The sequence below is a fragment of the Muntiacus reevesi genome, chromosome 11 (assembly GCF_963930625.1).
Source record: "Muntiacus reevesi chromosome 11, mMunRee1.1, whole genome shotgun sequence".
NCBI classification, from domain to species: Eukaryota; Metazoa; Chordata; class Mammalia; order Artiodactyla; family Cervidae; genus Muntiacus; species Muntiacus reevesi.
The window spans coordinates 40640364-40655086 of NC_089259.1; the positions used below are offsets into that span (position 1 = coordinate 40640364).

Consider the following 14723-nt stretch of genomic DNA (forward strand, 5'->3'; position numbering starts at 1 on the left):
CCAGACCTCCCTGTCCATCACCAACTCCCGGAGTTCACCCAAACCCATGTCCATTGAGTCGGTGATGCTATCCAACCATCTCATCCTCTGTCATCCCTGTCTCCGCCTGCCTTCAATCTTTCCCAGCATCAGTGTTTTTTCAAATAATTCAGTTCTTCGCATCTGGAGGCCAAAGTACTGGAGTACCAGCTTCAGCATCAGTCCTTCCAATGAATATTCAGGACTGATTTCCTTTAGGATCTCCTTGAAGTTCAAGGGACTTTCAAGAGTCTTCTCCAACATCACACTTCAAAAGCATCAATTCTTTGTTGCTAAGTTTTTTGTTTATAGTCCAAATCTGACATCCATACATGACTACTGGAAAAACTATAGTCTTGACTAGATGGACCTTTATTGGCAAAGTAATGTCTCTGCTTTTTAATATGCTGTCTAGGTTGGTCATAGCTTTTCTTCCAAGGAGTAAGCATCTTTTAATTTCATGGCTGCAGTCACCATCTGCAGTGATTTTGGAGTCCAAAAAAATAAAATCTGCCACTGTTTCCCCATCTATTTGCCATGAAGTGATGCGAACAAATACCATGATCTTGGTTTTCTGAATGTTCAGTTTTAAGCCAAATTTTCCACTCTCCTCTTTCACTTTCATCAGGAGGCTCTTAGTTCCTCTTCACTTTCTGCCATAAGGGTGGTGTCATCTGCTTATTTGAGGTTACTGATGTTTCTCCCAGGCAATCTTAATTCCAACTTGTGTTTCATCCATTCCAGCATTCTTCCTGATGTAGTCTGCATGCAAGTTAAATAATCAGGGTGACAATATACAGCCCTGACATACTCCTTTCCCTATCTGGAACCCAGGCTGCTGTTCCATGTCAAGCTAAAACTGTTGCTTCCTGACCTGCATACAGCTTTCTCAAGAGGCAAGTCTGATGGTCTGATATTCCCTTCTCTTTTAGAATTTTCCAGAGTTTTCTGTGGTCCAGACAGTCAAAGGTTTTGGCATAGTCAAGAAAGCAGAAGTAGATGTGTTTCTGAAATTTTCTCGCTTTTCCAATGATCCAACAGATGTTGGCAATTTGATCTCTGGTTCCTCTGCCTTTTCTAAATCCAGCTTGAACAACTGTAAGTTCATGGTTCAAGTACTGCTGAAACCTGGCTTGAAGAATTTGGAGCATTACTTTACTAGCATGGGAGATGAGTGCAATTGTGCAGTAGTTTGAGCATTCTTTGGCATTGTCTTTCTTTGAGAGTGGGATGAAAACTGACCTTTTCCAGTCCTGTGGCCACTACTGAGTTTTCTACATTTGCTGGCACATTGAGTGAAGCACTTTCACAACATCATCTTTTAGGATTTGAAATAGCTCAACTGGAATTCCATCACAGCCATTAGCTTTGTTTGTAGTGATGCTTTCTAAGGCCCACTTGACTTCCTATTCTAGGATGTCTGGCTCTAGGTGAGTGATCACACCATCATGATTATCTGCGCCATGAAAATCCTTTTCCATATACTCCTTCTGTGTATTCTTGCCACCTCTTCTTAATATCTTCTTCTTCTGTTAGGTCCATACCATTCCTGTCCTTTATTGTGCCCATTTTTGCATGAAATATTCCCTTGGTATCTCTAGTTTTCTTGAAGAAATCTCTAGACTTTCCCATTCTATTATTTCATCTATTTCTTTGCACTAATCACTGAGGAAGGCTTTCTTATCTCTCCTTGCTATTCTTTGGAACTCTCCATTCAAACAGGAATAGCTTTCCTTTTCACCTTTGCCTTTTTTTTTTGTTTGTTTTTTCTCTTTTCTTTATTTGTAAGGCCTCCTCTGACAACCATTTTCTGTTTTTGTATTTCTTTTTCTTGGAGTTGTTCTTGATCCCTGCCTCCTGTACAATGTCATGAACCTCAGTCCATAGTTCTTCAGGCACTCTATCATCAGATCTAATCCCTTGAATCTATTTCTCACTTCACTGCATAAGCATAAGGGATTTGATTTAGGTCATACCTGAATGGCCTAATGGTTTCCCTACTTTCTCCAATTTAAGTCTGAATTTGGCAATAAGGAGTTCATTATCTGAGCCACAGTCAGCTCCTGGTCTTGTTTTTGCTGACTGTATAGAGCTTCTCCATCTTTGACTGCAAAGAATATAATCAATCTGATTTCAGTATTGACCATCTGGTGACGTCCATGTGTAGTCTTCTCTTGTGTTGTTGCAAGAGGGTGTTTGCTATGACCAGTGCTTTCTCTTGATAAAACTCCATTAGCCTTTGCCCTTCTTCATTCTGTACTCCAAGGCCAAATTTGCCTGTTACTCCAGGTGTTTCTTGACTTCTTCCTTTTGACATTCCAGTACACTGTAATGAAAAAGGCATCTTTTTTTGGGTGTTAATTCTAGAAGGTCTTGTAAGTCTTCATAGAACTGTTCAACTTCAGCTTCTTCAGCATTACTTGTTAGGGCATAGACTTGGATTACTGTGATATTGAATGGTTTCCCTTGGAAACAAACAGAATATATAATGAAATTCCTGGCAGGGTGATTCACAAACTGCAATCAAGATTTCAGGGATAAATACCAAAAACCTCAGATATGCAGAGAATACCTATCTAATGGCAAAAGGAGAAGAGGAACTGAAGAGTCTCTTGATGAATGTGAAAGAGTAGAGTGGCTTGAAAAGCTGGCTTGAAATTCAGCTTTCAAAAGATTAAGATTATGACATCAAGTCCCATCACTTCATGGTAAATAAAGAGGGAAATAATGGAGGCAGTGACAGATTTTATTTTCTTGGGCTCAGAAATCACTGAAGAATTTCACTGCAGCCATGAAATTAAAATACTCCTTTTAAGCTCCTTGGCAGAAAGGCTTATGACAAACCTAGAAAGTGTTTTAAAAAGCAAAGACATCACTTAGCTGAGAAAGGTCCTTATAATTAAAGCCATGGTTTTTCCAGTAGTCATGTGTGGATGTGAGTGTTGGTCCACAAAGAAGACTGAGAACCAAAGAAATGATTCTTTTGAATTGTGGTGCAAAAGAAGACTCTTAAGAGTCCCTTGGATCACCAGGAGATCAAACCAGTCAATCCTAAAGAAAATCAACCCTGAATATTATTGGAAGGACTGTTACTAAAGCTTAAGCTCCAATACTTTGGCCACCTGATGTGAAGAGCTGACTCATTGGAAAATATTCTTTTGCTAGGAATGGTTGAAGGCAAAAGGAGAAGGGGACATCAGAGGATGAGATGGTTAGATAGCATCACTGATTCATTTGACATGAACTTGAGCAAACTCCTGAGATAGTGGAGGACAGAGAAGCCTGGCATGCTATAGTCCATGGGGTTTCAAACCGTTGAACAGGACTCAGCAACTTAACAACAACAGCAAAAAGAAACAGAATCAGACTTGTGATCATAATGACGGTATTGAGTGATGTTGAGGGCAGAAAATTAAAAATTTTATTAATCAACCTTCTCTTAATCAGTGATCTGGCTTCTATGTTTTTCTTCCTTTATGAAAAATTATTACTGATGTTTATGTATAATGAAAGCCTTCTACTAATTTCCTACTTTATAATATGTTATCTCAGTTCCTTGTCTACAAATCAAGATGTACTCCTACCAAAAGTCATATATACTCATTATTAAATGTGTTTTATTCTAATTTTAATCATTTTAATTAAGTAGAAATAAAATGATGGAATACAACTACTAAAGGAAAAGAGACTGTGCTTTTATGGAATGCAAATAGAGTCAGTCAGAAAGATTTTATCAAGAGAAGTAGAGATCAACATAAAGATACTGAATATTACATAGATAAAAGAAATGGAAAATCATTTTAAAAATAGTATGCATGTGGATTTATTTCCAAATACCTATAAGCTTTTATTTCTTTATAAGTAGTATGAAATTATAAAAGTAGAGAGAGCTCTACTGAGTATTTTCTATTTTTTAAAAATATTTATGGAAGGAGCTGCTTTGGGTACAGATCTAATTTTGAATTTCAGGATAATACATTTGTATGTTGAAATAGATTATTAGTCCAATTTTATAGATTGTGATTTGTCTGAATTCACTCAATTAGAAGTTAATTCAGTCTTAGAAACAATAGGTGAGTTTGAATTCAGTATGGTTTAACAAAGACATTCACTATCATTTGCCTCAAGACTCTTTCTCCTTAAGATATTTCTATTCAGTTTCCACAGATAATTTCAGAGAAGTGTGTTTCCCATGTTAGATATAAACTGAACTATCTATCTTTAAAAAAACTCAGGACTTTAAACCTTCTCATATACCACTTCTTAGCAGTCTTGGTTAATTAATCCATTCTTAATTTTCTAGATCAGAAACAGATTACAGTGTTTTATAGAGTATTCTACCATCTAAGGCATTTTACTCAGTAACTTATTTCTGTCTTTCTGTACATAAAGCTGTTAATGAGTATTGACAGCCTTAATCATGATCACTTCAAAAGCTGGAGTCTACTCATTTCAACAAAGGGTTTCTTTGTAAACATGACATTAATAAGGGTTGCTTTAATTAAGTTGTAGATAGTTTTTGAAAGTCAGTTGGTTGAAATTTGGCAAGAGCAAAGGCAAAAAAGTTTTTTTTGATTGACTGATTGATTGACTAGGAACTTAGGTCAATAAACTATACACAAGCAAAAGGCCTGAGACTCACATCAGAAAATTAGAGAATGGGGGCATAGATATTTTTTATATAAGCTAAATGTTGTAGTAAACAACAGTAGAATTTTAGTAGACCACCACAATACAGTGTATTTCTAACAGAATATACAGTTGATTAGAGATCAATGGGTCACTCTCATGTGATCAATCTGGTGCCCAATTTCCTTTCATTAATTGACTCCATGATACCCTGTGACCTCCAACTCCTCTGACTCATCCCCTGTCTTGATGGCAACAGAGAAAAGATGAGTGCTCCTTCTCCGTTATTCACTTCAGCTAGAGATGACCCCACTCCCATCTCTTCCACACACATTCCATGCACAAGAACAACTCAAAGCAAAGGCCTTGTGAAACCTAGTTTAGTGGTGAGCTCAGAGGGAAGAGGAGAGACCTGATGTTAACTTGGACCAGTAGTCTCTGCAACAGTATATTAAATTTGTCTTTGAAATAATTTGTCTAGATATTGACAGGTTGTTGCTGAGCCATGAAAGACACCGGGATCTTTGGCCTCCGGAGGAGAGGAATGCAATTCCAGGCCAGTGATGAGGTTTGATCACTCTGAGCTTTTGTGCAATAAAGCTTTATCAAAGTATAAAAGAGATTGAGAAAGCTTCTGGCATAGACATCAGCAGGAAACAGAAAGAGTGACCTCCTGCTAACCTTTAGCAGTATGTTATATACCTATCAGCAAGCTGTTGATCAGAGAAAGGAAGTGTCTGGAAACTCAGAGTGGCACCAGGCTCCTCACCCACAACATGCATTTTGAGATAACATTGGCACCAACTGAGTCATCCTGGGCCATAAAATGATGAACATGAATCTTGAAGAAAGGCAGGATTCCAAGTAATATATAGTTTCATTAACATAGATTAGAAGAATGATGTATAAGTAAAACATGCTTGTTGGTTGAGCCCTTATCAGTTGCATCTTAAGCTGAACCACCTTGAAGAAAGACCGAATCTAGGGAAAATACACAGAGCTCATTAATGGAGCTTAAGAAAACCATTTCCACAAGAAAAATGCATTGGTTAGCTCAAGGTGTGAGAAAAGTTAAGTTCAGGTAGAACCAGGTATCATCATGGCAACACAGAATTTTAAAAGAAAGTTCCTTTTAATTTTGTATAGATAGGTTGAGAGAAAGTGGACACCCAGAGATAAACTGAGGCATCCAAATGACATTTGGTTATGGCAGATTATATATTATTTACTTCTTTTTTTCTTCCCTTCCTCTGGATGTTATACTAATTTACGCTATATTGAATGAGGGCTAACCAATTGTCAGATGGTCTTAGTGTGGGGAATGTAGCTATGAATGAATGGGATCTCTTCTCTAATCTGTTTCTCTGGGGATGAACAAAATAAATAAATATATATATATATATATATATATATATATATATATATATACATAATAGCATGCATAATACATAATAAATACATAATAACATAATGGTAGAGCATAAAGCCTGTCAGAATAAAGAACCAGAATGAAGTGATTGAGACTGATTTAGACTGGCCAGTTAGAAAATAGGACTGAGTCAAGATCTGAATAACATATACAGTCAAGCAAAGGGAGATCAGGAAGCAAAACAAGGGATGAACCAAAGAAAGAGCTGAGCTAAGACCAAAAATTAAGAGGAGTCTAATGAATTCCAGAAAGATAAAATGGTCTAGGTGGTAGAATTCAGGAAGTAATATCGATAATTGGATATTTGTCCAATGAGGTCAGCATGCTTGAAATCACAATGGACCTTATGGGCAATCAAAGGCCATTAGGGGAATTTATTTTAGGATACTATAGTTACCTTATTATGTTTTATAGAGGCCTCAGTCCAGTTTAGTTCAGCTCGGTCATTTAGTCATGTCCAACCCTTTGCGACCGCATGGACTGCAGCACATCAGTTTTCCCTGTCCATCACCAACTCCCAGAACTTACTCAAACACATGTCCATTGAGTCGCTGACACCATCCAACCATCTCATCCTCTTTCATCCCTTTTTCCTCCTGCCTTCAATCTTTCCAGCACCAGGGTCTTTTCAAATGAGTCAGTTCTTCACATCGGGTAGCCAAAGTATTGGAATTTCAGCTTCAGCATCAGCCTTTCCAATGAATATTCAGGACTGATTTCCTTTAGGATGGACTGGTTGGATCTTCTTGCAGTCTAAGCGACTCTCAAGAGTCTTCTCCAACACTACAAGTCAAAAGCATCAATTCTTGAGCTCTCAGCTTTCTTTATAGTCCACCTCTCACATCCATTCATGACTACTGGAAAAACCATAGCTTTGACTAGACGGACCTTTGTTGGCAAAGTAATGTCTCTGCTTTTTAATATGTTGTCTAAATTGGTCATAATTTTTCTTCCAAGGAGCAAGTGTCTTTTAATTTCATGACAGCAGTCATCATCTACAGTGACTTTGGAGCTCCCCAAAATAAAGTCTGTCACTGTTTCCTTTGTTTCCCCATCTATTTGCCATGAAGTGATGGGACCGGATGCCATGATCTTAGTTTTCTGTATGTCCAGTTTTTTTGGGTTTTTTTGTTTGTTTTTTTGAATGTTCAGTTTTTTAAGCCAAATTTTTCACTCTCCTCTTTCACTTCATCAAGAGGCTCTTTTGTTCTTCTTCGCTTTTTGGCATAAGGGTGGTGTCATCTTCATATCTGAAGTTATTGATATTTCTCCATGCAATCTTAATTCCTGCTTGTGTTTCATCCATTCCAGCATTCCTCATGAATGCTGCATATAAGTTAAATAAGCAGGGTGAAAATATACAGCCTTGATGTACTCCTTTCCCTGTTTGGAACTAGTCTGCTGTTCCATGTCCAGTTCTAACTGTTGCTTCTTGACCTGCATACAGATTTCTCAAGAAGCAGGTCAGGTGATCTGGTATTCCCATCTCTTTCAGAATTTTCCACAGTTTGTTATGAGCCACACAGTCAACAGACCTCAGTAGTCACCAAATGAAATGGGAGAAAGGAAACTAATTAGAAAGCTATTTTAATGTTTCAGGCAACAAATGACAGCAGTTCAAACTGAAAATATGAAGAAGTATTTTTAAAAAGGAAATTTAAACTCAAGTAAACTCTTCCTTTGTGCTAAACTACTGTGAATTGAATTTTGTCTATGTAACCAAGTGTAAACTAATCATGTAAAATCTGATTATGTTGTAAAGTCAAGTAAAATAATAGATGAAAATGCCCATTAAATTTGGTATTAAATAGACTTGATGTCAGTTGTTGATCTATTTATTTTGGCAAGTCACCAAAAATCACCTTTGATATTCTTATGAATGTATTAAAGTGTGAACTACAGTAGACTACAAACATTTATATAAAAATTCTCTAAAACTATCAAAGATGGAAATTAAGTGAGATTTCTATTTTTTTTTTTTTTTTTTTTTTTTTTTGGTCTGTTTGTTTCTTATGGCTGTGCTGGTTCTTCATTGCCCTGTAGGCTTTACTCTAGTTGTTCTGAACCACTGTGACTCCAGCTGCCACTAGTCACAAGGGAAGCCCCTCTTTTGTTTCATTTCATGGGTAGCCTCATATCATTTAGAAGTTAATGAAATTAAAATATAAGATATTGCTTGAAAAACCTGGATAAAGGAAAATTGAAAGGATGTCTAGTGAGTTAGATAAAAAAACTGAGATTTAAAATTTCTTAACAATATTATAATGATGATTTGAATCTTGTAAGCTGAATTAATATATATATATATATTTAATTTAAAAATTGCATTCATTTATAGGTATGACAGGACATGAACTTGAATTAATAGCTTATTTGAATAATATTTGATGTTCTAGAAGTTGATGAGCTCAATAGGAGCTCTTACTATCCCACTGATTGATAGAATGAAAGTGAAATTCCTTAGTGTTTCAAATATATATATGTTCAAATAAATTACTCACAATTCTCTGTGGTGTAAGAATTTGAGGATTAAGAGACTTGCAGAGATAGTATATGCTCAGTTGTTCAGTTATGTCTGACTCTTTGTGACCCCATGGACTGTAGCCCACCAGACTCTGCTATACATGAAATTTTCCATGCAAGAATACTGAAGTGGTTTGCTGTTCCCTTTCCAGGGGATCTTCCAAACCCAGGGATCAAACCCAGTTTTCCTGCTCTGGCAGGCTGATTCTTTACCACTAAGCAGCCTGGGAAAACCCAGAGATAATATAAGAGCATGCTATCTGAAATCAGTTGACTTAAAATTTTTCCATGTTAAACAGTTTTTATGTATCATTGCAGAGGAAAAGCCTTACAGTATTTGGTAGGAAAAGTAAATTGGTGAAATATGAAAGATCAATTCAGTTGAACTTAAGGAAGAACCTATTAGGTTTCTTATATCAGCCTCAATTACCTTCAAGAGTATGCTGCTCTATCAGTATAAATATTTAAAACCAGGGCTGTTATCAGTTAACAAGAATGGAGAAAGCATGTAAAAAATGAAGGTGAATGGTTGAGTAGACTCTCAGGTCTTTTCAAATCTTAACTTTCCTTGTTTCTCTAATATTATATGAATTTTATTTACTCTACCCAATGGTAATTTCAGTTAACTAAGTGGATAGATGATGTAAACTGATTGATCAGATAGAAGAAATATTACACGACCCAGAAAAAATTACAACAAAGATGAAAAAAGATATTGAATAAGCTGGGTTTACAATGCATTTAGATCACACTGTATTGGCTTCTTACCATTCTTTCCATTCATTGAGTGAAGTCATGTTTCCTGTCCCTATGTTAAAAACAAACAAACAAAACAAAACAAAACAAACAAACAAACAAAAAAAAACAAGTCTTGTCTAGACAAGAATTCTGACAATTTCTATAGACTGCCTAGTCAATCTTATAAGGTGGACATTCTGTTGACAACAATTTTAAACACAAATTCAATTCAACCTTCATAATACAAAACCAAGATAATAAAAATTCTGAATTGATCCAATGATAAGCTTATAACTTTTTCTTACCTCAAGTGGCTTCAGGCTGGGCACCAATAAGTGGGAAACAGCATTATTGGCTTTTATAATCTACTGCTGCTTCTTTTCTTATTCCTATCTCTTTCCATCTGTCCCCTTGATTTTTTTTTTTTTTTTTTTTCATGAAATGCGAGGCACAGGAGTATGGCAGTTTGTACTTTTTTTTTTTTTTTTTTAATATTATTTTATTAGCGGTTTGTACTTTTATTAGTACTGCCTTAAGGTTTGTTCGTTCATTATGAGCCTCATTATTTAAAGGTGACTTTTTTTTTTTTTTTTTTTCCTCCTGGGACATGATTTTGAGACTATTCAGACATTTCTGGGAGACTGATGCAAGTGCCATTTTTCTTCACTGTTGCAGATTCTACACTATCCCAGGGAGTCAGTTGGTAATTCATCCTCAGCTTCAGCTCATTTACTTCCAGTTTCTTGCTACTGAGTTCTTTATACCCATCTCTGTGGCCCTGTAAACCCTGTTGCTTTGCTTTCTCACCAGGACCACATCTCAACTTTTGGAAGTACACACTTAACCTTTGCCCAGTAAAGCATGAGAAGTTTGCCAAACCCCATAGTAATGATACTTTCCATTTCATATATCTTTTGAGAGAAAATTTTGTTCTCAGTACTTCTCAAACTGAAGTCAAATTCTAGACCACCCTTGGACCCACCAATGTTTGTCACCTATTAAGCTAATTTTTTATCTTTTTAAAATTTTGGGTAGTTTATTACACAGTAAAATCTAATACAATGAAAATGAGCACATTTAATGCTATTACTTTTTCTTATCATTTTAAATATATATATATTTAAATATATATATTTAAATTTTATATATATATATATATATTACTGGAGTATAGCTGTTTTGGGGTTTCTCTGGTAGCTCAGATGGTAAGGAATCTGCCTGCAATGCCGGAGATCTGGGTTCGATCCCTTTGTCCAGAAGATCCCTGGAGAAGGGAGTGGCTGTCCATTACAATAATTTTGCCTGGAGAATTCCATGGACAGAGGAGCCTGGTGGCTACAGTCCATGGGGTCTCAAAGAGTTGCACACTAAGAATTGATGCTTTTGAACTCTGGTGTTGGAAAAGACTCTTGAGAGTCCCTTGGACTGCAAGGAGATCCAACCAGTCCATCCTAAAGGAAATCAGTCCTGAATATTCATTGGAAGGACTGATGCTGAAGCTGAAACTCCAGAACTTCGGCCACCTGATGCAAAGAACTGATTCATTTGAAAAGACTGTGATGCTAGGAAGGATTGAAAGTGGGAGGAGAAGGGGATGACAGAGGATGAGATGGTTAGATGACATCACAAGCTCAATGGACATGAGTTTGAGTAAACTCTGGGAGTTGGTGATGGACAGGGAGGCCTGGCTGCTGCAGTCCATGGGGTCACAAAGACTCGGACACGACTGAGTGACTGAACTGAACTGAACTGATAGCTGCTTTACAATACTGTGTTTGTTCCCACTGTACAGCAAAGTGAGACAGCTACACGTATACATATATCCCCTCTTTTTTTGGATTTCATTTCCCATTTAGTTCACTACAGAGCACTGAGTTCCCTGAACTATACAGTAGGTTCTTGTCAATTATTTATTTTATATATAGTACCAATATTATGTGGGCTGCCCTGGTGGCTCAGATTATATATTCACCAATCCGTTTTTCAATTCATTTCACACTCTCTCCTTTCTCTACTTAAAGTCAATATATTTGTTCTCTACTTGGAAAAACATGAACTCACAGATGGAGTCCATCTGTGTCTCTATTCTTGTTAAGAAAATAAGATCATCTATACCATTTTTCCAACCGTCATTCCTAAAGTAAATCAGTCCTGAATATTCGTTGGAAGGACTGATGCTGAAACTCCAATACTTTGTCCACCTAATGCAAAGAATTGACTCATTGGAAAAGACCCTCATGCTGGGAAAGATTGAAGGCAGGAAGAGAAGGGGATGACAGAGTATGAGATGGTTGGATGTCATCACTGACTCGATGAACATGGGTTTGAGTAAGCTCCTGGAGTTGGTGATGGACAGGGAGGCCTGGTGGGCTGCAGTCCATGGGATTGCAAAGAGTTGGACACGACTGAGCAACTGAAGTGAACTGAATACCATTTTTCAGGGCTTCCCATGTGGCACTAGTGGGAAGTAACCCACTTGCCAAGCAGGAGACGTGAGACATAGGTTCGGTCTCTGGGTCAGGAAGATCCTCTGGAGGAGGACATTTCAACCCACTCCATATTATTGCCTGGAGGATCTTGTGAACAGAGGAGCCTGGCAGGCTGCAGTCCATAGGGTTGCAAGGAGTCAGACACAACTAATGTGACTTAGCACAACAAAAGTACACTACTTTTCTAGATTCCACATATATGCATTCATATATGGTGTTTGTCTGTTTATTTTCTCTTTCTGACTTACAGACTGTCATACAGAGTGAAGTGTGTTATCTATTAAGTTGTGCTTAGTTATTCAGTGTTTCTGACTCTTTGCAACTCCATGGACAGCAGCCTGCTGGGATCCTATGTCCAAGGGGATTCTCCAGGCAAGAATACTAGAATGGGTTGCCCTGCCCTCCTCCAGGGGATCTTCCCAACCCGGGGATGAAACCCAGGTCTCCCATATTACAGGTGGTTTCCTTACTAACTGAGCCACCAAGAAAGCCCAAGAATACTTGCACGGGTAGCCTATCCCTTCTCCAGGGGATCTTCCCAACCCAGGAATCGAACCAGGGTCTCCTGCATTTCAGGCAGGTACTTTACCAGCTGAGCTACTAGGGAAGCTCTAAGCTTTCTAAAGTCCCAGTCAAAACACTGTGTTCTTCACTAAATTTGAGGTAAGAGGACTAGCCTTTGGTTTACCATTGTGGGAGGTAGAAGGAGTACAGTGTAGACTTCTAAGACACCATCTTCTCAAAATTATCTCACTCATTCTCTCAAAACATTCAAAATATATGAGAGTGATCAAGATCAAAGAAACAGTTCCAAATTATTTGAAAATCATGACTATTTGGTAAATCATTTTCAAATATTGGGTCTATTTATTTTTGTGTCCAGTATAAATTTCTGGTGTAAAATCCTGTCTTAAAGAGAATCATTAAGAGAAAAGCTAGTTCCAAGAAGGTTGATCTGCAGTCTTAAAATGAGGATAAATAGACATTCTAAAAGAAGAAAATAGAATGGGGGAAAATAAATAGTTCCTATTTAAAGATTATTCACCTGATCCATAGGCAAAATTGAGTTTTCAGATTGAAAGGGTACATTACATGAAGGTTAACACACACAAAAGATCATATTCATGCTTACCTTGGCAAAATTCCTATAATAAAAGTTTAAATAGGAAAGCATTATAGGTTTCTATAGATATAGAAAACATTGCTTAAGAGTCAGAAATAGGTAAGCAAACCAGTTATATCTCTCAAAACTACCACATTAAATAATCTGTCATACCTTTTTTTTTCTCTTTTTTCCCCTTGGTGATACACCTTTAGAGCATTCTTTCTACCTTTTATTAGGGTTTACTTGACTTTCAACTGACTGTACATGTATAACTTGGAATTTTCCTTCAATGTGATTCTAAATACTTTGCCTTACTCTTGATTTGAACCATCAGTTCACTGCATCTCTTTCTTATCAACTTATTTTGTTGGATCAAGTCCCACAACCTCCCTCAGCAGAAGAGTGTGTGAAAATAATATAGCTTTTAAAAACCTTAATTATGCTCTAGTGAAATATTAAAAAATTAATTTCATGTTACCACAAGTGGGGCTAAAGAGAAAATATTAAGAATGTATCAGCCAGTGGTTTCTTGAGGATTTGCCTATAATAATATTTCTTGTGAGGATATCATGATGATAGAAGTGAATAATTTTCTACCTCTCTTGCCGTCTCTTGCAATTTCAACTTAAAAAGAATTACTTGAAATGGATAACTTTTCAAATGGATATTTCCAGTGGATTATGATTTATTAGTATATATATATATACTTGTTTTCAGCTTGTTTTTGACTCTTGAACAACTGCTTTGAAGACTTTTTTTATTTTACCTAACTTCTTTCAAGTAAGACTATATTAGATTACATTATGCTGTAGATGGAATGTCTGTACCACTTCCAGGATTCTTATGTTGAAATCCTAAGCCCCAAGGTGATGGTCTGGAAGGTGGAGCCCTTGGTAAGTGATTTGAGGGCAGAATCTTCATGAAACGGATTAGGGCCCTTTTGAAAGAAACCTGGACAAGTTTCCTTTCCCCATTAACCCTGTCAGGATACAGCAAAAAGATGGCTGTATATAAATGAGAAATCAAGACCTCACCAGAGGCCAAATCTGTTGATGCCTTAATCTTGGATTTTCCAGCCTCTAGAACTGTGATAAATAAATGTCTGCTACGTATAAGTCACCCAATCTGTGGTTTTCTGTTATAGCAGCCTGAACAGATGAAGACTTGTTAGTTTTGAAAGAAAAAATAGTGATTTCTCTTACCTGAAGTACTTGAGAAGAGTGCTTTAATTACTAGTTGAACTTGGGTTTACACATGTTATATTTTTGGCCAATGAGATATTAGTAGGTGTGGCACTAACAGGGCTTTTAATGTGTTTGCATGTTTGGGTGTATCATGTTACTCATCTATGACCTCTAGGAAAGCTGTAACTGAGTAGGCCTTGTCCTTCAACCTTGGCATCAGGAGGAATTCAGGAGGAACACTTTGAAGCAGAAACTCCTAAACTCAACTACAGAGCCATGAAGAAAGCAAATATCTATTGTTAGAAGGTAGAAGATTTTATTTTTTACTTATCTTTTCTTATGCAATAAGAAGTGATGGAAAAATTGACAATAGAATTAGGGGGACTAAACTTGTGTAAAAATAACTTAGAATATATGGTTCTTGGATTTTGGACCAAATTCTTGAGGTCAGAAAATAAATTGCTATATTTCTAAGTTTGATACTAGAGTTAGAAAATATAGAGATTTATTTTCTTTAGTGCTAAATAATTTGGTGAAATTTTCTTTTTTTGTTTGTTTGTTTTTTTTTGTTTTTTTTAATTTTTTTTATTTTTCAGTGGGTTTTGTCA

General features: G+C 36.7%; 1 non-coding gene across 1 annotated transcript; it reads right to left on the reverse strand.

Annotated features, from left to right (window-relative positions):
- Positions 1-12361: 12361 nt before the first annotated feature.
- Positions 12362-12433, reverse strand: TRNAF-GAA (transfer RNA phenylalanine (anticodon GAA)). Its single transcript has one exon. It is a non-coding gene; the product is annotated as a tRNA-Phe (tRNA).
- Positions 12434-14723: the final 2290 nt, after the last annotated feature.